At 39.4% G+C, this 21,499-nt stretch overlaps 1 protein-coding gene across 1 annotated transcript in view; it reads right to left on the reverse strand.

Moving 5' to 3' along the window:
- FHL3 (four and a half LIM domains 3) overlaps positions 1 to 1,726 on the reverse strand; it is a 36,736-nt gene extending 35,010 nt beyond the window's left edge. Inside the window, exon 1 of the mRNA XM_072419557.1 lies at positions 1,593 to 1,726. The gene's annotated coding sequence lies outside the window, so the exon portion shown is untranslated. The remainder of the gene's footprint in view (positions 1 to 1,592) is intronic.
- Between the last annotated feature and the right edge of the window lie 19,773 nt (positions 1,727 to 21,499).

The following is a 21,499-nucleotide window of genomic DNA, read 5'->3' on the forward strand; positions in this document are numbered from 1 at the left end:
GTTATTGTCCTGGTACAGAAACACATATAGGACAAGATCGGTTATTGTCCTGGTACAGAAACACATATAGGACAAGATCGGTTATTGTCCTGGTATGGAAACACATATAGGATAAGATCAGTTATTGTCATTAATGCTTCTTATACACAAAAGTTCAGTTACTGTATTTAATGAAAGACAAGATCTGTTTAGTCCTGGTACTGATTTGCATACAAGAAACAATGTGCAACCAGCAAAATTCTGCTATAATAAAACGGTTTTAGTAATTGTATTCATAGTAGTTTGTGACAGTAAGCTAAATGTATTTGATTTGGCTGATTCATAAATGGTTGATTCCATGTAGAGTGATGACATATTTCATAACGAACACTCAACTATTCACATCAGTCCAAATCTCCAAAATGTACATTTGTATGTATGATTATATCTGATATGGGCATTTTGGGGTGGAAGCCATATATCATATTAAAATGCTCTGGATTGTGGCAGGAAACCAAAATATCCCTTGGAAACGTGCGAAAATATATGGAAAACACACTAACTCCATGCAGATGGAGGTTGGAATCAAACCTGAAATCCCAACAAAGTAAGGCAACAGTACCTATCAGAAAAGCCACCATTTTACTTATATACACTATACTGTACAAAAAGCTAAACAATAAAATATGTATAGGAGAGTATTTAGCATTATGCCGTCTTAACAAATTACCCTATTTAGACTAAAGAACCAACAATTTATTAAAAACAGTTGGGGCTGGGCTCTTTCAGCTAAAAAGAAATGTAACAGGCAAGTTTATTAAAGCCTCTCAATAGTGTACATTATCATATGAATTAAATTAAGACATTCAGTAGTAGTTAGCCCTATTGAACCTGACTTGTTAAGCAACAAACATTTCTCAGGTAAATGGGACTACAATAGTTCAGACCAAAGGTTTTTTCATGTGAAAACCTAACCAGATATTCCTAGATTGTAAGCTCTTTGGGGCAGGGTCCTCTCCTCCTGTGTCACTGTCTATATTCGTCTGTCATTTGCCACCCCTATTTAATGTACAGCGCTGTGTAATATGTTTGTACTATATAAATTCTGTTTAATTATAATAATATACTATGACCTGAATGAATGACATAAACATTTTCTCTAATCTAAACAAATAGTACAAATACAATAAACATAATCTTACCCTATACAACCAATAGCAGTACATCACAAATATCATTAAACCACACAAGATGCTATAGTACATCATCACCAAGCATCTCCACCTAGAATACAATTACCTGGACCAAACACTGATCAATCCAATTATTTCTACATTATTTCTATAAAATGTAATCCCCCTACTCATCTATTCCTAGGAAGTATGGAAATGGAATTCTATGTATTTTCCCAACTGCACCATATGTTCCAATAAATCTCAGAGCCTGTACAATGTACATTTTGTTCTACACATGCCATGAAACAATGTGCTGTAGGCAAATTCCATCTCGTGGTAAAAATAAGTTTTGTCCCAGTGCAGCTGGAGAAACAAATGCATTGAGATCAGGATTGTTGCACTCCAGACTGAACAAAGACAACAATACACAGTTCTTACCTTGTCTTTGCTGGGTGTGAAAGTGAGGAGTGAATGAGAGGCACACGCTGTACTACTGTGCGGATCACAGAGGAAATGACTAAAGCCCCAGGACTAGCCCTAATTCCTAAGGTAGGGCTATTAGCATAGGCAAGGCACCACCCAGCCCACTGTATGGCGGGGCGGGCTGCTGGGAGTGACAATGACCACACTGGCTGTAACCCCTTCACTGCCGCAGCACATTGCACAACTCTCCAGCTGCCTTTCATCAGAAAGCTCAGAGCCTTCCAAGGAGGACAGTGCGGTTTAATAAATGACGTTACCATAGGCTTTATAATGCTGTTACGGGAAGAGCTTGCCCTTCTGTTGAATCGTGGAAAGTTTACTTGGTGTTTGCCTTAAAAGGCCCAGCCATTTGTTTTATTACATTGCTTTTAAAACTATTGCCAGGGACTAGAGTAGAAAGATGCCACAAAGTGCTGATGTTCTGTAAAGGTAGATATATCATTGTTCCTAGGGTGGGCGATCATAAGCACATGATCCATTAAAATAATATTATGTGATCTACGGTTGTATACTACGCTACCCTACTTTTTAGACCAGGGGTGTCCACACTTTTTGGCTTGTGAGCTACTTTTAAAATGAAAACTTTTAAAAAGTCAAAATGATCTACCAACAATAAAAACTTGGACTTAACTCCTGTGCGCGGTAGAGTTTATTTTGAAAGGCAGGGCTCAGATATTGTACACACGATAGATGCGATCGTTTGAACGATACAGGAAGTGACGTGCGCCACAGGAAGTGAGCGAACGTTCGTTCACCGCGCATGCTCAGACCATGGACGATCCATGAACGACCGTACACACGATAGATGGTCAACGATCGTCGTCCAATCCGATCCGCCGGTCCGGTCGATCATTTCCAACGACTATCCTCGTTCGCCGGCGTCGTTGGTTACTTTTTTTACGAACGATTTTTGCCCAATCGATCGTCGTTCGTTCGTCGTTCATTCACGATAAAAATTGGAAGTGTGTACGCAGCTTTAGATTGTAAGGTCTTTTGAGCAGGGTTCTATTCTCCTTTTGTGTCATTGTATTTGTCTTCTGCAACCCCTATTTATTGTAAAGTGCTGGATAATATATTGGTGATATAACTAAAATAGAATAATTATTTATTATAGAAATCTTTTTATGGATCTGTATTATATAGCTTGTTTAGCATCAATGCAGGTATTCATTTGAATGATCAGTAAAATTCCACAACAGGCAATTCACTTGCCTGAAGTGAAATTGATGGGAAATGTAAAAATGGTTTGTGGTTTGCACCTTTTTTTTGATTGGATTGTGTAAACCTTTCAATGACTGACTGATCATATTGATACATGTTTGGCCATCTTTAAAGCATACCTTAAATCTGAATTTTCACTTTACATGAAAGGGTAGAGAACCCTTTTATGTAAGGTAAAAATTCTGCTTGTTTTTTTTTTAGGTGCAACAACCTTTAAAAAAAAAAAATAAATAAAAAGTGTAGAACCACGCTCGAGAATGAATGGGAGCGCAAAGCCTACCTCAGGCATCCTGGGAGGTTTTTGGGTCCTCCTTCTTCAGAAGGAGCCTTTTTGCTCAAAGAGAAAAAAATTGCGGATCCCACGCATGCGCAGTGAAATGGGCAAATTTTCATTTCATCCTACGTCACCCGATCTTGCACCTGGGTCGGGTGACGTAAGATGAAGAACCCGGAAGAGAAGACGAAGATGGCAGGGCTCTGGGACAGATGCCGAGACGACGAGGGACCCAATGCCGGACACCCCCGGAGTGATCAGACTGCCCTGCAGGATTGAAGGTAAGTGTGTTTTTGTTTTTTCTTTTCAGTTTGAGTATAGTTCCTTTTTAGGCATGACTAAACTAAACAATTAAGAAAATTCTAGCAGTCAGGCATTTTATTACAATTTGTTTTGCTAAAGTAAAGTTTGTTACCTGCCAGTTTACATTTTTTTTAATGTAGACTGTGCTGTACATGCACAGCTCAGTGTACATTCTGTGCATACCTTGGTGCAGGAATCAATGAGCTCACACGTGCATGCGGAGGGATTACGTCAATCCTGCAAGCCAAACAAAGATGGCTGAAAATACCAAAAGACATCAGTGCTGCAAGGGGAGAAAGGGGACATAATCTTTGTTCTTTTTTAATATTTTGGAGCTGCCTCTTCCTTAGGCTAAGTTCATACGTCCAATAATTGTTGTTTGAAAGGATCTTTTACGATCCTTTCCAACGACAAACAACTGCACGATGCATGAACGGGTGCTGTACATACAGCGCCATTCTGGAGAGAGGAGAACGACGGAGCAGCACCCCACTTTGCCATCTCCCCTTCGCTTCCATTATGATCATTCGTCGTCCATCAAGGTATTATTTGCTTTTCATGTAAGAAAATGTTTTTTTCAAATCAAATTGCAAGGAACAACTGTGTCTTAAAATATTTTTTTATTATACATGTAAATAAAAGCAATTGGCTTAATAAACAAATAGATAGATATAAGACCCTTTGTCTGATTCTAGATATGGTAGAGAAGGGTGGCTACCACTTGGAAAGTCTCTAGATTCTTCGCTGGGTCTCCTGGCTGCAGGGATTTCCTTCCCAGCACTACACCCTATCACCAGTATATTCTGTCACTGATCAAACACTGCCTCTGCCCAGCTCTCAGATTGCAGCACCCACATACATATTTACTTTCCTGCCTGCCATCACCACTAAACCAACTCCTTCTTTAACTCCCCCTCTCCCATCTCATCTCTAGCACATTTGCTATTCCCACTTCAGCATTCCACTATTGAATATAAGTTTCCGTAGATTTACCATTCTGACAAGGAAACAAGGAAAAACATGCCAGGACTTATTTTCTTCCAGTAACACTGGTGCATTTTCTTCTTCCAGGGTATTTTTTCCTTCCAATGACTCCACTGACCCTAAGGCATTTTTCCCTTTCAATGACATCAGGACTTTTTTTTGCTTTCATTAACACCACCAATACCAGGGCTTTTTTTTCTTCCACCACTATTAGCCCCATCATTTACCTTGAATGCTGCAGCAATTTTAAAAGTTTCATAGCAGCACTCAACTGTTACATTTATATTTCTTATGTGAACATAACTATTACCCCAGCCCTTTCCACACCACTACATTACAATTAGGTGACACCACATTCCACACCACCATTACAATTAGGTAATGGTGATGGATACAGTTAAACTGGTTCTCACCCTAGAATATAAATTCTAGGTATACCTTGCAGTTATATATGTGCATGGGGTAACACTAATTATTGATTACACGGGTAGGTTCTGTTTATGGTTTTACAATTGCATAAAAAAAGCAATATTCTTGTATGTACAATCCAGTCAGCCTCTGGTATGTGTCTTGGCCAGTGGACATCTGCTTGACCCATTGACATTAGACTGTCACTTTATCTTACTGATAAAGCTACTGTCTGTGTGTACATGTCTGTGAGTACTCTATTTCACTCTTTCATTTTACATCCTATTCAAATTTATACATTGATTTGATCCAAGCCGATGAAGTGACTGTAATAAAATAAATATTTAACAAGAGGGGGGATCTACTGATCCTACAATACAGTCCTGCAATTCTGCATACCAAGCACAGTTTCAATGGAGGAAGGCTTTATCACTATTTGAAACAAACCTTTCAAGGTCCTATTAAACTGTTCTACCAGCCCATCCATTTCATGGTCTGCACATGTCTTTGATTACCTTTGACACTGAATAGGGGTTCCTTGGTCTGGTAAAATGTCTATCTCCTCTGGGCAAATGCAATACCATCTTTGGGTATGATTTGTTGGATCTCTCTAAGACTAGAGATAAACTGGCATGGGGGAACTTGGGTGATCCAGTAAACCTGGCATGGTCAAATTAAACAATTTTAATCCACTCCAGGTTTACTGAATCACCCAGGTTCTCCCATGATAGTCTATCCTCTCCAGTCTTGGAAAGGTTTAGTAATTCAGGCCCCTTGTGTGAAGGGAGCCTAGAAAGCCATCATCCACAGCACAGCTTGCTCTTTACATGATACAATAAGTCCTAAAATACTATAAAATGGGGATATACCATGAAGACTTCTGCTTGTTAAGATAGCACAGTGGGAACTTGTCAGGTATCTCTAAAAAAGGTTATTAACATCCCATTAAAGTTTATACAAAATATTAATTTACCTTAGGCACACTTCCTAAAAAAGAGGATAAATTCTGCGCAGTTTTATACTGTCTAGCAAATTCTGAACCACACATATACTATACAATTTCACCAAGTGTTTCTGTTGGGAGAACCACATTAGGATAGTCTTGGGTATTGCCATGCATTTAAAATATTTCCATTTGGTCTGTACTGAGCTTGCATTGTTACTCAGGGATATTGATGGAGTGTATATTGTCAGACAGTGTAATCAATGGAGTGTGTATTGTCAGTTAGTGATAATGGTGTATTGTATGTAGTTTCTGTTGCCATACTGATAAGGGGCCATTGGAGCTACTACATGAGCCTAAGGGTATCTTTGTACTATGAGTGGCATTACTGCAACACAATATCATGTGTTAAAGTGGATCTATTACTGAGAGATAATGAAAGCCACCATTGAAGAACTCATTCTAAAAAATACTAATGCCTTGGGTGTAAAGCTGATCTTTTGGTGTCAGTCACTGTGTGACATGTAGTATGACCAGTAACTTAACACCTAGGCTGTAAACTCAGTCTGGGTCAGAGATTCAGAAGGTACTTTAGTACCTTCCAGACCATACACAAACCAGGCAAACTTTTTTTTTTAGAACCTGGTCAGCAGTGGCAGTTTTTTAAAATCTCTCTATGATAGGTTCACTTTATTGTGCTGCTTTAACACAGCACATTCATTTTCAATAGGCAAAAATTCATCAATTCATGTAGTATTAGTGTGTTAGGTTACCATTACAAATAAATAGAAATTCACCATACTAGAATGTGTGCGCTATTATTCTTTGAGGTAAGTTGATTTGAAAAACACAATGGTTTTAACATTGAAAACAATAGAGATTGTTCATCTGGACCAGTGTTTCTCAATCAGGATTCCGAGGACCCCTAGGGTTCCTGCATATGTTGCCAGGGGTTCCTTGAGCAATGATCTTTTTGGTTATCTGTAAGGGGGTGAGCAATGTAAGAAACATATTACCCACTGAACACCATGTCAATGTACTGTGAGCCATGGATTTAGTATATATAGTAGGGATTCCCTGAAGACCTGAAAGTTACTTCAAGGGTCCTCCCATGTTAAAAAGGTCAAGAAACAGTAATCTGTTCATTTTGTGTGTTTATTATTGGTTACTGCTGCTGTGCAGCCATCTATTGAGAGAAAGTTGCCTATATTGTTAGTTGTAAAAGTTGTGTGTGAATAACAAATTCCTTTAATCCTAATATGTATGAAAGGACAACCATTTGTCAAAGTGAAAAAGACACATTTTTCTAATTGGATGCAAAAGAAAGATGTGTAAAACCTGGTAAAGAAATTTGTGAATCATGTGTGCAAGCTTTTTAAATCGATCTTAAAAGTGTATATGAAAAAAGGAAGGGTCCACTTTTATTATTATTATTAATAAACAGGATTTATATAGTGCCAACATATTACGCAACTCTGTACGTTAAATAGTGGTTGCAAATGACAGACTAATACAGACAGTGATACAGGAGTAGAGGACCCTGCCCCGAAGAGCTTACAATCCAGTAGACTTTCAAAACTTGACTAAAACACTGGGTAGGAAGAAAAATGTTGGTTAAACAAATGTTTGATAACAAACTCATCTTTCCCTGGTTTCCTCCTGCAATCCTAGTTGAGATTGATGTGAATGATTGGAAATTCTGTCCACATGTGCACCTCTTGATTAGAGTGGCCTCATCCTCTTTCCATTAAGATCCAGATGGTGTAGGGACTAATTGTCACCGAGAAGATGCTCCCAGCACTGCCCTGCAGCACCTTTATGCAAAACTTTTATTTATAAGCCTTTGGATTATGCGCTGGTGTAAAACACAATGTAGTTTTCTGCAGTCCCTTATATTTGTGCTTATTTTAACCATATACTAGTGTGCGGACCTTCTTTTTGTCTGAATATTGCACTGTCCAGGGAAGACTAGCATGCTGTGGAGTAGTTTTAGGTGAATTAAATACATAAGCAGAATATTCTCTCAGAACATTGACAGAAAAGGTCAATGTCAGTGGCCATCTGCATTGGTTTACATGGTTGGTGCTGACTGGTAGTTTAAAGATACATCAATGTGGTTTTTGAGGTTTTCCAGAGCCAGTGTCCTAAAACTGACATTATTAAAGCCTCAAAAGACCTTGCAGGAAATCACAAGTCAACAGTAAAATATAACTTAGTTAATTTTTTTGCATCACTGCAAAGTGTTTAATAGATCTAACAGTGAGTAACAAGAAATGAATGATGGACTATGTCAGGCTGATATCTTTAGCACTTCCCCAACTCAAACACTAAACCTTCCCCTACTTTAGCTCATAGCCCCCAAATTCTCATTTTTCTTTGTTTTTTATATTTTGTTTTTCTCTATACAGCCAATCATGCTGAAATTCCAGACTAAATTTAGCTTGGAAAAAACAAGACAAAAGAATGCTCACATCTGCATTCCCTACAGATTTTTTTTACAAAACAATATTACCAAATAAAAACCTTGTTTGTCTCCCAAAGAAAAACAATGCGTGTAATATTTTGTTATTGTCACAGATCCCCACAGGATTAGGGGATCTGTGTCTTCTTCAGTGTCACTTACCTTGCACTCCTCTCCAGCCAGTAGCAGCTCTGCCCAGACATCCCATTCATTATCTAAGTTATTTGACTCCCTGAAAACTGCCCCTTTACCCCAGAGGACCAGGATCTTCTGCAGACATACTCCATCTGCTGGAGGGGGTGTAAACACCACTTGAGATGCCTCAGCTCTTGCATTTTGGTGGTGGGTTCTGTTACTTGCTTGTCACATGTTGCCCCTTGTCATATGACTACTCCCAAGGAAGTGACAGCCAACAGCATATTGCCAGAACAAGAACTTCTTTCAGTCTTTGTTTCCAGGTCCCTGTTTGTGCTTCCTGATCTATAATACTGACCCCAGCTCTGTCCTGCAATTCCTGATTGCCACTTTGGCCTGTCTGACTACACTTCTGCCTACTGCTCTTGTACTGTGCATGGGTCCTACCCAGTCAGAGGTTGAGATTCTGCGCCCCGTTCACATCCCAGCCAAGCAGGCACAGAGTGACAGGGAGGGTCCACCTCCCACCTGTGTTTACCGTGACACCGTGACGGATTATCACACAAACAGGTTCTCAGAGGTAATGTAAAAATTACTCACTCTGGTTCACAAGGGGTAAAAAAAAATAGAAGAGCTGAAGTATCTTAAAGCTCACCTTAGAATATTTGCAACAGTTGAGAGGTACAATACAGGTTCCTGCAGTTGTAACGGAAGAGAAAAAAACAGATCCAAAAACAGATGACCAAATATCACCATGGTATCCCAGATTGTATGACCATCACTCCTCTTCCAATTCCAGGAAATAACCAATGCATGACTCAACAATAAAACGTAGTGGCCATAGCAGCCTTTTCTTACACTAAAGTGTATAAATAACAAATGCCAATAAAACCAAATCTGACTTTGCTCTAAGCTCTTTCAGGGCACTTTACATAAATACCTGTTAGCAAAAACCTGTAAAATAAGGTTCCAATCGTGCCACACCATAAAGGAGACAATTGCAGCAATAACACAGATATAGCCCTTCATAAACATCTAATTCACAGACACTAAAATATATTAGGAGGCACTTTACCTTAGATTAATCCCTACCCAGAATCAATTTTGACCAGAATGAATGCCTTCAAGGAACTCGAAACCCAAACAACTATTCTGACTCCACTTCAAACTGGCCAATATCATATTTCCATGAAATCTGATACAAAGAGGGGATGGAAGTGGGAATTTACCCTTATGCTAACACTTTGCCTTTTGAGTATTGCTTCCAGTGCCAGTCCACCACCAAAACCTCTCTGACTGCCCCTCAGCCTTCACATCTTAACAGTTCTAAACTCTATATTTGTCAAACATTTGCTTCTACCCTTTTATATCTAGCCTATCAATTAAACAAAATAAATCAGTGGTTTTGGCCCAAAGGCTATGGCAATAGTGTTTTGTATCAAACTTGCACAATAAATAAAACATAGCCACTTTATTAAGTTTTTTGAGCCTGAGAATCAATATGATTGGTTATTACTGGTATAGCCTTACTTAGGACATTTGATGAATAAAGTAACCCAGTGGAAATCCTTAGGCTCTAAAAAGATTTTTTTTTGTACCCTACAAATCATGTGAATAATACATGTCACAGGATTGTTCTATAAAATACACTCTGTGTTTTATTTCTGTGCAAACAAATTAAATACCAGCCAAATCTTGTTTCATGCTTTCTAATAAACACTTTAAAACGGAACAGCCAGGCCAATTATATTGATGCTAGCTGGCTAAGAAACGTTCTATAATACTGCACCTAATCAGTTATAAGCAGCAAAACATGAACTCTGTAAATGGAACCTATATAAAGGCCATTTACCCTTTCTAAAGAGCCTTTGATGGCAATCAGAACTGCTAAATGCTGTACAGGTAGTTCCCATGTTCCATACAAGATAGGAACTGTAGAATTGTTCTTAAGTTGATTTTGTATGCAAGTCGGAACATGTACATTATTTTAATGTATGCAATTAGGACCGATGTTTGTTTCAACATAATATTATGCAGTGTGGTGTCAGTTACTATATAAAATCCTCACTGTGAGTTATTCACAAACAAAGCAAAAAAAAACAAAAAAACAACAAGACTAGACATTCATTAACTTCTGGAGCAAGCTGTCCTTTATTCTCAATAGTTTTTTTTTTATTTTTTAACAATTTTAACAATTTATGCACCGAACACAATATTTAGTAAACTTACATAAAAAGGGGCATAAGAATAAAACAAAAACTTGAAACAAATATAACAATGTTACCGGCCGCAAACTGTGCTTTGATCTGCAAGTCATGCAAACCGCCCCCTCCCCCATCAAGCCTCCATCCTCCACAGGAGCAAGCAGGGAAGCCCCGTTCTTATCTAAGAGTTGTCCATATGTCGGATGTCCCTAACTCGGGGACTATCTGTACTTCTGTGTACTGAAAATTATTCCCACAATAACAGCATGCTTAGACCATCCTAATGTATATGTTAATGTCTAATATTGAATAAGGTTGAGGTGCAGTCAGATACCCTTCACAGCAGTTTGATCCCAGAGAAAATGATGAGCCATGGATAAAAAAACTAACATGGCTGATCAACAGTCCAGTATAAACAGATGTCTCCTATGGCTGACAAGCGTAACAAATCTGGAAATATTTATCTGCCTTTATTGTTGAATTAATGCCACTTCTTCGGGCAAACAAAAATATCATAGATTTCTTTGCAGTTTTTCTGGCAATAGAAAAGTCACAATACTGCTGGAGTATGTTAATATTTCTACATCTGCATTCCTTTAAATAGCCAGTGCTTGACAAGCCTGGGCACCAGACATGGGTCGTTTCACGGCTGTGAACTGCATTTTGTAATTGAAGTGTTTTTAGTTTACTCATGCAGTGAGACCTGGTGAAGATGTAAGTACGAGTCACAACCTATGAATGGATTTTACATCAGAGCAAAGTGAGAAGAGTTGAGCTCAGCTCACATATTGATTCCACCAACATACTCAAAGTTTAACATAGTACTGTACATCTAATAAAAAGGGGCAAGACTACCGCAGGTATAAGGTTCCTGCACATACTTTTAGCAGCCTGTTAAGTTCTCTTATCAGTCCAAATGGCAGACTATTCTGACAAAAAAAAGTCTGACAAGTTCAGGTAGTGTCCACGTTTGCTCCTAAATCCCATCACATGTGATGATAAAGAGCCTCACTGGACATTAGGAATGTGCAGGAGGATGGGGTGGGCAAGTTTTACCTTTAAGATTTAAAATGCCTGCCTGGAATTTACCCATGACAGGAGTGCCTAAAGTTTATACCTGTAGATGTGTGCATGGGATGGTAGGGAAATGTTATATGAGTGTGGGGGGGCTGGTTGGGGCAGGTCAGCGAAGGCGGGGGGCAGGGATGATTTTTGATACGGGGGGGGGGATTTAGGGAGGGCATTGAGTCTGGGGGGAGCTGAGTTTGGGGAGAGGTCAGTGGGGCAGGGGGATAGAGCAGGGTTTGGTGGGGTGTCATGGGGGTTCAAGGATTAGGGGATGGTTCAGTAGGCGCGGTGACTAAGGATGATGTTGGGGATGCGATGACGGGAGAAGTCTATGTGTGCTTTGAGGGACCTTTAGGTGCACATTTGAAAGAAGACTTACAGGAGAAGATTTTAAAGGGTATGTGGATGTTTTTTCCTTACTGCCTTTGGAGCGTTTTAATTTGGAGAAGAATGTTGGGGACAGGCGTAGAGTGAACAGCAGTGCTATAGACTGAATCCGCGTACATTCTTTAACTGGTTACAGGGGTTTAGCATTTTGGCAAGTGGCGGGCAGCAGCGGGAGCAGTGTGCGGCTCTTTTTTGCTATCTAGATACAGTTAGGGAAGCTTATAGACTTTATGGTGGCACGGCGTGGTTGCAATATGATGAACAGTTTCACCAGAAGGCGGTGCAGCCTTCGCTGCAGTGGGACCATAAAGATATTGGGTTGTTGATGCGTTTGATGACAGGGGCAAGCAGGGAGCACTGCAGTTTTTTCAGGGTGGGGGCTGTTTACCAGCAGGTTGGAAGGTCGCTGGCCGGAAAAAAAAAAGGGGTCTGTTGGTTATTTAATGAGTGGGGGGAGTTGTTGGTTCAGACATGAATGCTCAGGATGTGGGGGCATTCATAGTCTCTCAAGATGTTTTCAACACCGTGCGACCCACTGAAAAGGGGACTGACACCAGTGAGCATTGAAAGGATGCGCCCCTTTTAAGTAAGTACTCAGACAGGGAAGCGGCCAGGTTGTTGGGGGTATGTCTATTGTTGATGCATGGGATGGGCCTTTTTTATCTTGTTTTTAGTATGTGGCAGTGTGTAGGCGTTGTTTGGTTTTACTGGGAATGGAAGGGCGGGGTTATTCTTCTCACTCTTCCAGGATCGGGGTGGCTACAGAGGCCGCCAGATGGTGATTGGATGAGCAGATCATTAAGAGGATTGGAAGGTGGGAATTCAGATCATTAGGAGGATTGGAAGGTGGGAATTGTTGGGCACTCCTTTGTTTGGTGGGGTGCGAGGAGGGCAGAGGTGCGGCGGGATGGATGTAAATTGGGTATGTCAAGGGTAGAAGCAACTGTGCGGTGGATTGGTGTTCTGGGTATGTTATGGAGTAGGGTGGTTCCGGAGATTAAGCAGTTTGCAGTGCTGCATCAGTCTATGAACATTGTAGTGGTTCATGCTGGAGGTATTGATATGGGGCACAGGTCTATGAGGGAGAATAGGAAAAAATAGGGCGAGAATCAAGGTGAAAAAGGAGGTTGGGAGGTTTGTGGCCCATAATGCGGGGATTGTGGTGTACCACAAGGTATTAGAGGAAGAAACTTGAAGGTATCTGCGTGGAGATTGCGTGGAGAGGGTACATCTTAATGCCATTGGCACAAACTTATGGTTTTTGGGATTGCAGGATGGCTTACAAAGAGCAATCCAAGTGTAGAAGGGTGCACAGGTGTAAGGTGTCCTGCCCTTCTGCTATGGCGGTTGGGGTCTTGTATTGTAAGAGTCCCGATGGTATTTTTTTGGAAGGGCAACCCAGTGGTTGGGTGCTCCTTTAAAGGTTACAGTGTTGGTTCCCTGATGCAGTGCTGGGAGGCTAAGGGTTGATGTGTGATATATGCAATGTATACATGATTGGATACGGACTGTACCCTGTTCCTAGAGCTGCAGCCGGGTTGGTTAAGTTTTGTTCAGGTTGGTTGGCAAAGTGCAATTGGGCACTGTGGTTTAATATGGGTATATTAGGAATAAATGGTTGTGCATCTGGTATAGTAAGTTATTTAATTTGTATGTTATTTGATTTGCAAAGTTAAATGGTAATTTTTGGTTATTTTTATAAGGTATATGTTTATTCGTTATTTATTATTGTTAAGAGTGGTATTTTGTTAAATAAACGGCTGCTTTCCAGCCATTTTAAAGTCATGAATGAATGAATGCAGCCCTGAGAATCCACTGCGATCCCGGGGCACTAGAGGAAATTTCCTCCAGTGCCCGGGGATCGCAAACAGCAGGATTCCAGGGCTGCATGAACCAATGCAGCCTTGAAAATCCACTGCGATCCCAGGGCACTAGAGGTTAATTAACCTCTAGTGCCTGGGGATCACAGTCAATAATCTCCTGGAACTTCTGATGGGTGAGTGAAATCGGTTCGCCGATATTCTCGCTCATCCCTAGTAGTATGTGCCTTTCAGGTACATTTAAGTGACACTAATTATTTTTTAATTAGGTCAGCACTCTAATATATTATGGATTTGGTATTTAGATTAGTGGCTCCCTGGGACCTGACAGTTCCCCCACATTAAAAAAAATCAAGAAAAGTTGGGTTAGGTGTTAAGTTATAATATATTTAGGATAAGGATAGGAAAATTTCTCACAACGTATTTTTTTAGTGTTGTAGTTCAGTTGCGCAGTAAAAAGCACATGAATAGAATTAGTTTCAGCACATCTGGGACCAAATGGTTTATATGATATTCACTTATACTGTATATTTGCAGCTAGTACTCTCATATCTATCTGTCACACAAGGGAATTCCTCATCTTACTGGCTTTACCAAACATTCTGAATCATTAATCTGAAAGTCATGACAAAGAGGGCAAAGCAAAAGAGGCTAGCCGCCAATGTTTTATTTCACTTGGACCTTCATCAGATTTCCAATACGTGAGTCAGACAAATATAATTTCCTTTCGTTCTTAACCCTTTCCTTTTTTTAGTTTAGTCTGTATGTGTGTATTCCCTTCACTTATTTCCTAACAATATCTGTAGTTCATATTTACTTTTACATTGTATCCCAATGATTACTTTATATGAAGTAAGCTACACTTCTAATTTCATGTATACCATTGACTAGTTACTTTGATTTAAATGTTTAAATTGCATGCATATTATTTTTTTTGTTTTGTAAAGCATAGAACGTATGAAGGTGGTGCGAGCCCTGAGAAGGGCCAAGGCGCAGAGTCTAAGCCGTAACCAGGTTTTCTCCAGAACCTCTGATGGTGAGGATGTTGCGCTGCTGGTTACGGCCAGGTTGCAGTCTTTGGGTACACCAAGGTGCACAAGCACGGTACCAAATTACCAGGCAGGAGGATAGTCAAGGGAAGCCAGGGTCGAGACAGGCAGCAAACAAGAGAGGTCAGGTCACACGCCAGGGGTTAATAGCCAGGGATCCAGGAGACAGACAGCAATGACACAGAGGCCACTGCGGGCACAGGGAACACAGGAGACACTGGAAACAGCAGGAGGTACAGGAGAAGCAGGGATATCCACAGGCAGACAGGAACACTGGAACAGCACAGGGAAGTTGGCTAGGAACCAACAGACTGGACAACGAGGGGGTAACACAGGAGCTGAACACAGGAAACACTGGATTAAACAGCAGGTGTACAGGAAGTAGTTCACAGAACTAGGGAGCCCGGCACCAGTAAGACTTGTTGCTTGAACACAGAATGGAGTCCATGAGCAAGCTAAATTGCCAGGACTGGTTAAGAGGCTATTTTCTGATTGGCCAGCAGCATGGACAGAGTTGATGAAGCTTGGAAACAGAGGCACGCCCACCATCATAACTGCCCGCACACGCAGGGGAGAGATGCCTGTGCTTCAGTGAGGAACAGGTAAGTGTGACATAGGTAATGGTTAAACTGCCTGACAGGTTGTGTTTTGGTGTCTGTGTACCACTGTGAAAATTTCACTTCCTGAACCAGGGGACAACCGGATATTAGAGGAAATCTTCCAAAGTAAGCAGAAGTCTCTTCTTTTGCGTTTGTCCATGACACAGGTGTCCTCAATTGAAACTATATCTTCTTTCAGGGCCAACTCTAAAATGTTAGGGTCTAATCCTTTTCCACTTAATCTAACACTGAATAAAATATATCTGTATCACAGACAATCCTGGTGAAGTCAGAAGGGTCTCCCTGCACTTTCAGCTCTAATTCTTTCATTTAGGCAGTAGGATGGCACCACCAGGAATATTTTTCATGGTGCAAAATGTAAGGGTTCTCTCACTCCACAGTTAAAATAGTGCCAGACACAGGATAGTTAACATAACCAAATCCAAGCCGGCACAAGAAAAATTAGCGGGGCCTCAAAAAGAGTGCCATGGGGTTATAAAAGGTTTATGTCTGTTTGTTTTTGTGACATTACACAGGACAGTGTCTATTTGGCTTGGGATAGGGTTTTCACTGGAGGTGTCTGGCTGGCTAAGGGTGCTTGTTTCTAGCAGGTACTTAATAGAGGTGTTGCTGGGGGTGTCAAACTGGTTTGGGATGGAGGTGTCTAGCTGACATTTGGGGTTGGGGTGGTCACTGAGGGGAGTCTAGTTGACTCAGGGTGTGGGTGTTGTTAAGGAATCTACTTGGCTCAAGGTGGGGATGATGCTGAGAATGTCTTGCTTTACTATTTCAATCTCTTCAGTGAACAGTTGCATGTAGTACTCACCTCACTAAAAGCCAAGATGATGTGGAATATGGTGAAATGACCAGGATCATAGAAAGAATTTGTCAAATGAAATTGAGTTTTGTGTCCTGATATTTTAAATGCTCTAAGGAGATTCATTTAGTCTCAGTTAGTAAAGATTTACCAGCCTGTAATGCTAACAAGTACCACAACATCAAAATGAATTTCCCGTTTTGCATATGTCTATTGTGTTATTATTGTTTGCAATTATGAAACCTACAAACAATAATGCAACAGTTAACAGTATAGGAAGTAATAATATTTTTTTTTTAAACATAGTGAAATGAGTAGGAATGAATATACAAAACAATTAAAATCTGTCATGCACACTTACCAATAAGAAAAAAAAAAATAAGGTATTGGGACAACCAAATGGTGATCTATCGTAATTGACAAGTTGGCAGCACATGGTCTTCCAGAAGCCTCCAATATGCAGCTATTTCATATGAGAAAGGTTATTCCTGCTTTGTTAACTGCTGACTGGTGTTTTAGATTCTGCAGGAGAGTCCCACTTTCCTGACATTTGTTCTGTGTTCTATGTGTCCCATTCTCCCCTTTCTTGCCTTCATTAGAACATCAGCTTAGAAAGTTAAGGCTATAAGTCACCCAGTCCTCTGTAAAAACTGTTAGGCAATAAGCGAGTTCAAAAAAAGAAAAGAAAAAACAGACACATTTTCCTATTATATGAAATCGTTAGCTACCCTTTTATATAATGTTAAAAATGTGATGAGAGGTCTGCTTTAACAGAAAGCTGCATGTAGTTGGATTTAGTAGTAATGTCTTATACATATTGGTCAAATGCAGTATATTTTTTTCTGATGCCCTAATTCAACATGCTATGGAGTGATTAAGGCTTTAATCAAAATTGCAATCCTTGTACTCTGCTTAGTATTATAATATACAAATATTTTTGAACCTAAATAGAGCTGCCAATATTATGTTATTTTTCTGATTGGTGAACCACCATGTGAAATCACATTTGTATTTGTATTTGGTATATTGATCCTTCAGCCATATAAAACCATCTAATAATTCAAAATTTGGTAGGTTTGCAAGGCTCCTTCACGAACTTCCCATTCAAGTGTTAACGGATGCTTTTACTTTTTGTGCAAAAGAAAAAAAAGCTGTCAGGCGATCCTTCTTTTTTTGCGAGGAACAGAACAAGTTTTGCACTTTATAATAGGAGTTGGCTGGGACAAATGGAGTTGAAGTCATCTGGCATATAATGTAGGCGGCTAGCTGCCTCTTTTGCAGTTGCATACATCATAGTTTTTATAGCAGCCTTTGCTTTTCCACAGAGCCTTTGTATGATTGCAGATTAGCTAGAATTTGAATAAACCTTGGTATATCTGGATTGTGGCCAATGCTTCTAAAACTAACCCCTTTTCTCTCCTGCTTTGGTACAGTTTATTGAGGTTCATCAGCTTTTGTACACAAAGTATTGCATACAAATTTAGAATGTTGTTTAAGATAAAGCTACTACAAAAGAATCCGATGTCTGTAAAAGATCTCATATATCACTAAAGCTATGTGACACTACATGGATGTATTGACTATTGTTTATTCTGTGTATAAATCAATTTAATCTATGTACTGTATAGACCTCTTGGTGCCATTGTCATATACGGTAGCAAGTATAAAGTACTTCTAAAAATCATGACTGACGTTGGAAAAGAAATTCAGTATGTATAATAAACCTAAAGCATTTGCCAAGGGTGTTGTTATGGAACTAAAAATAGCACATCCCTAAGCAGTTTTAAGGTTAAAAAGATCCATGATGTGACCCATCGTAACAAATATTATGATATGAGTGTAGCTTATGTGGCCTTGGGTAAATAATGTTTATGCCTTACAAGTCTACTTGTTGTATCCACTACCGGCGTCATAGTCTACAGCTGTATCCACAACACGAAACACCACAATGTCCACAAGGTATGCTTTAATCACCATGTGCAAAAGTTTCTGCTGCTATGCAAGGCTCACTAGGGTTGTTGTAATTATACTGGAATAAAATTAAAAACAATTTGCAGCTTAGTCACTGAGCAATTGAATTCTGCAGCATTTAGAGCTAGCAACAGAATCACCGCCTTCATTAGATAATCATGTTATCCAATTCAGAGGCTGATCCCCATGGCACACCAGTGATTTGCAGCTACATAGATAAGCATTTAAGGTATCTAGAGCAGCTCTGCTGTAAGTTACATTACATTTTAGAGATTTGAGCGATGCCAAGGTGGTTTATAGAAGCCAAAGGTTTTGTTGGTGATTTTGCTAGTTTTATAGTGGTTGAAGAGGAAACCGAAGACTAGAAATATACAGACAGAAATAAGGAAATATAAGAGACTAAAGAATAAATATCAATAGGTTATAAAACAAAATGTAAAGTAAGCTTTAGAATTGATTTTGTGGTTGATAGAAGAAATTTAGGGTGTTAGGTTGAGTGCTTATATACATAAAAAACTTTCAGATTATTTGTCTAATACGCATGTACCAGACCCTATTATAAAGTATTTCATTTGGTGCAGACTCCACATGCCTTGAACAAACATCTAAATACAATTAAGAAGTAAGCCAAGAAGCTGTTTTACATGCCAAAGGATTTGCACTATTATCCATTTTGTTTAGCGATTTCCTCATACTTCCCATATGGATTAGCATATACATTAAAATGCATGCACTAAAGCAGAGCAATACTGGTAATAGGCTATTACAATGTCTCTCCTCTATGAATGTTTTACCATTTTTGCAATTTGAAAATGCTAAGCAGAGATACATATGGGGCACTTTTTTTTCTTTCTACTGTGCTTTTTACGTGGCACTGTTTTTGTAGTTACCTAACTTAGGAAAGTATTCTTATAAACTAGGATTTCCTATTCTTCTACAATATTTTGTATTTTGAGTAATGTAATTTAGCTATTTATGCTCGATTTACCTTAATCATTCATGTCATTGCACATGCATCACACCTAAACCTTTTATTGCTGTATGGTCCAAAGTTGCAGTTTTAAGTACCGGTATAAAGAGCAGTAGCAATGTTTTCCATTTTACAACTAGGCTGTATGACAAGAATGAGATGTACCTGCTGTTATCAGAATTATGACGCATGGCCCTGGGCATTGGATTTTGAAGTAAGGCTGTGTATTTTATTGGTTTGAATAAAACAATATAAACAGCATACAAAGAGGGCAGGGTGTGTAATCCATGTTTAAACAGAGCAAAGGGGATAACTAAGCAACATAATGCACACATGCTATAGAGATTGTGGAAGTGGGAGAAAACTATGTCTTAAGTTGTGTACAGACATTCAATTAATGCCACTTGAAACAATTGTCAGCAATCATTTCGGGTGACAGTTTTATGAGTGATTGTGTGCCCTGTTCTATAGAAAAAGGAGTGAGAAGGACAAGCGTGAAAGAACCGGAAATGCGGTACTGCAAGTACTACTTCATTATTGTTAACTTGTTAATGATCTGGCACTGTGGACACAAGTACTGCCACAAAGGTTTCACCTGAGACCATCACAAAAATCTAGTGTCTGCAGGAAACTTAAAGCGAAACTAAGAGAAAAAATAAGACTAGACAGGCCCAGGCAGAAGGGACAGGTGATGCCTAATAAAATAAATGTACCTGTCCGTTCACAATTATTTGTCTAAAGTCACCTTTTCATTACTCTGGTGCCACCACCTGGTCTCCTGGTTTTTGGATCATCCCTGCCAGGACAGCCAGCATATCCTGGTATCCTACACAATTAAAGCACAATGTATTTAAGAAAAAGACAGGACATCCCTCCCTAATGAAAATCCTGCCTGTTTGTAACTTTTATTTATTGTGGAATGATAGTTCAACTTTAAACACATGGCAAGACTGCGAGGAAACATAAATCAGGTCCAGCAAACCATGCCACTGCCCCCCTTCACTGCAACAGTAGCATAGTGGGAATAGGGTGGAAAGACATAGAAATCCACAATATTTTGTATGATTCAATCAGGCAACACCAGTGGTGTCACATACTGTATATAGATGAAAGGGGTTTACTTATTGGGTTATATTTTATTACTAATGCCATGTGTATGGCTTTAAGTTAAGCATGTACACAATCTGTATCTAAACTAAATTCTCTTATTAAAAAAAGCCATTTTGCCCCCTCTTCCACTAAAGAAAAAAAATCTGCCGCCGTAAAACATAACATAGCTTATAAACTTTTAAAAGTTTTAATCTATTTTTTTAATTTTACCTGTTACAACAACAGAATACAGCAAACAGAAGTGCAGTGTGCATGTGTAGGTCTACTTTGAAATAAATTAAACACTGAACTATGCAGGCCTTTTTGAGTCCTGTAGACAAAGTAGACAATTTGACAAATCTTTAAATTTGATTGAATGCAAGAAAAATGTGGAGCTTTACTTAAGTGGGATAGTTATTTTATTATCAATTATTTGAAAAAAAATTCACTGTGTTCATGATCAAATTGATCCAATTCATATGATAATATACTTGTTTATTTAAATGATTCATTATCCCAAAACCAATGCATAATTTATCAGATGAATAATATATAATTAGATGATATATAACTAAACAATCCATAATGGCAAATTAAAAAAAAATTAAATTCATGAGGATATATAATCAAATTCAGATATTAAGCAATAAATTGGAGTACAAAATACCTCTAGACCTATGATGTTGAAAAATTACTTTTAACATTTTTGTTCCCATCATGAGCAGCTGCCCTTAAATGCATCTAGTCCCGTGTCCCACATGGCACTATGATGCACCTTGATGTTTGTTTTCCGGTAAGTATCAGCGATGGACTCCATCAAGTCCAGCGCTGATGGCTCCACCCCCCACCAGGGATGCCCCGAAAGGGAAATCCCTCTCCTCCGCAATGCATACGGAGGAAAATGTCCCCTTACCCCGTCGGCTGCGATGAATAACCGATATTTTTTTATAGTTTTTTTTTTCTTTTGTTAAGGTCGAAGGGAGCCACAACAAGTAGGCTGAAGAGCTGCATGCAGCTCTGGAGCTGCGGGTTGTCCACCCCTGATCTAGACACTGAATAAAGGATTGCAAAAGGAATTTCCACATAATCCCCCCTGGTCAAATGCCCTATATAAATGCCCTATAGTGGGTTTTCATGATGACAGTTCCCCATGGTTTCA

Source organism: Pyxicephalus adspersus, chromosome 1, assembly GCF_032062135.1.
Source record: "Pyxicephalus adspersus chromosome 1, UCB_Pads_2.0, whole genome shotgun sequence".
In the NCBI taxonomy this organism is placed as follows: domain Eukaryota; kingdom Metazoa; phylum Chordata; class Amphibia; order Anura; family Pyxicephalidae; genus Pyxicephalus; species Pyxicephalus adspersus.